We start from the raw sequence: 2,776 nt of genomic DNA, 5'->3' as shown, positions 1-2,776 counted from the left end.
ATCTATCTATCTATCTATCTATCTATCTATCTATCTATCTATCTATCATACAATAGTACCCAAATTGCTGATATTCAATGCAGTATCTTAGAATAGGGCTTCTTTGATTGTTTCCCTGGGAATGATGTTATAATTCAGAGATGCATTGTAGACAAAGGGCTGTACACATATTCCTTCATTCAGTGATTGGGAAGCATTATATTGTAATGGTTAAAACCAGACTCTGGCCACGCTGCCTCAGATTAAATTCCAGCTCTTAATGTCTTTAGGCAAATTACTGAACCTTTCTGTGCCTTGGTTTCCTAGTGTAAAATGAGGATCATAACAATTCCTCACAGAATTGTTGTGAGAATTAGATGCATTCAAACATGTAGAGTACAGGACTTAGAAAAGTCCTTGGCATTCAGTAAGGGCTCAATAAGTGATCTAAGCATTACACTGTATGCTTTGGAAACAAATGAATGAATTTTTTTTTTTTTTTTTTTGAGATGGAGTTTCACTCTTGTTGCCCAGGTTAGAGTGCAATGACGTGATCTTGGTTCACTGCAGCCTCCGCCTCCCGAGGTCAAGCAATTCTGCCTCATCCTCCAGAGTAGCTAAGATTACAGGCATGCACCACTATGCCCGGCTAATTTTGTATTTTTGGTAGAGACAGGGTTTCTGCATGTTGATCAGGCTAGTCTCAAACTCCTGACCTCAGTTGATCCATCCCCCTCGGCCTCCCAAAGTGCTGAGATTACAGGCATGGGCTACCACGCCTGGCCAAATGAATGAAATTTATGTGTTTTGCAGGATCTCACAAAACAGAGTTGCTTAATTCGGTTTAGTTTTGACTGTGTGCTTACTATATGCCAGATGAAACTTGAAATAAACATGTGAATAAGCCACCATCTATACTTTAATAGAATTACATTTTACCGTTTCTTATGGTTTTTCAGTTCTCTTGGGTTTTCTATGTATACAACTTAATAACATGCAAACAATCATAATCTAGTTCCGTCTTTGCCTATATTTATGCCTCTTGATTCATCTTATCATCTAACTGTAGTAGTATAGGGCCACCAGGAGCTTATATAAGGTACCATGCCTGGTGAGGAATTGCCAAGAGGTGATCCCTGCCTCCCCACCTATTAGATAAAGGCAGCTCTTTTGAATGAACCAATTAGTTAAAGGCACCCAACTGCATAAACCAATTAGATAAAGGTAGCCCTGAGTGGACCTTTCAGCCAGCAGATTCAGCCTTAGGCCAGGGCGAGTGGAGCATAGAGTGGATCTCAGCCCTGCTTTTCATGCTCTTAGCCAAGTGCCCTGGTGTAGGGAACAGCCCTCATAACTGGACACAATGGCTCTGAGTTACCGTTTCCAGAATAATGCTAGAAAATAATGTTGCCACTGGCATTCTAATCTTGGTTTTGTCTTAATTGTGAATGCTTCTGTGGTCATCAGAAAATATCTTTGCTTTTGATTTGAGAAATGTGTTTTTAGCACATTATAGATGGTTTTGTTTCTAAAGACTTTTTTAAAAAGTAAGAATAGATGGAAAATTTTATCAAATGCTTTGGGAATTTATTGACATTATGTTTTTATTCCTTTGACCAATTGATATAATGAATTAAACTAATAGAAATCATAATGGTGAAAATAGTGAATCATTCCTATATTTCTGGAAGAAATTTCCCATTTGTTCATGGTATATTCTTTTAATGCACTTCTAGATTCTATATGCTAGCAAGGATTTTTACATCTTCTCTTTACTAAGAATGGGCTTTAGTTTTTTTTAAATGGTATCATTGTCAGTTTTTGATATCATCATTAGCTAACCTGATTTTTTTTCAGTGGAAGTTTACCCTCTCTCTGCTTATGGATTAATTTAAATAGCATTAGAATGACCTATTGCTTGTAGTTAAAAATAACTTACCCATTTGAGTTTTTGCACTTACACTGCTTGGAGGACTCTGACAAATTTCTCAATTTCTTGAACAGTTTATGTGAAGAAATATTTATGTTTTAAGAAAGTCTCTTACTGGATTATGGTAGTAACTTCTGTTTTCCTGATCAACCCATCCCAGACAGATTGACAAATTTATTAGCATAGTATTACAAAAAACATTTAATTTTCTGTGCAACATTGGGTATTTTTTCCTTTTCATTCTTCATTAATATGTCTGACAGTGTGTTTGTTCCTTTTTTTGTATTGACTGGATGTGCTAGTGGATTATTTATTTTAGGGGTTTAATTTCCCTGTCAATCCTTCTTTTTTTCTTTCTTTTGTTATTGTTATTATTATTATTGAGACAGGTTTTCTCTCTGTCATCCAGGCTAGAGTGCAGTGGTGCAGTCATTGCTCACTGCAGCCTTGAAGTCCTGGGCTCAAACAGTCCTCCTGCCTCAGCCTCCTATAGTAGGCCTGTCTAATTTTGGTTTGCGGTTTTGGGTTTTTATTTTTTTTGGTAGAGATGGGAGTCTTGCTATGTTCCCCAGGCTGGTCTTAAACTCTCAAGCTCAAGAGATCCTCCTGGCTTGGCCTCCTGAAATGCTGGGATTACAGGCTTGAGCCACCCTGCCCAGCAACCACTGATTTATTTATTTTTTTTCTGAGACAGAGTCCCACTGTATTGCCCAGGCTAGAGTGCTGTGGCATAATCTCAGCTCACTTCAACCTCTGCCTCCCAGGCTCAAGTGGTTCTTGTGCCTCAGCCTCCTGAGTAGCTGGGATTACAGGTGTGTACCACCATGCCCAGCTAATTTTTGTATTTTATTTATTTATTTGAAACAG

This window comes from Piliocolobus tephrosceles, chromosome 17 (assembly GCF_002776525.5).
Source record: "Piliocolobus tephrosceles isolate RC106 chromosome 17, ASM277652v3, whole genome shotgun sequence".
Taxonomy (NCBI): domain Eukaryota; kingdom Metazoa; phylum Chordata; class Mammalia; order Primates; family Cercopithecidae; genus Piliocolobus; species Piliocolobus tephrosceles.
The sequence above is the reverse complement of the archived record's forward strand: the minus strand, read 5'-3'. Positions refer to the sequence as shown.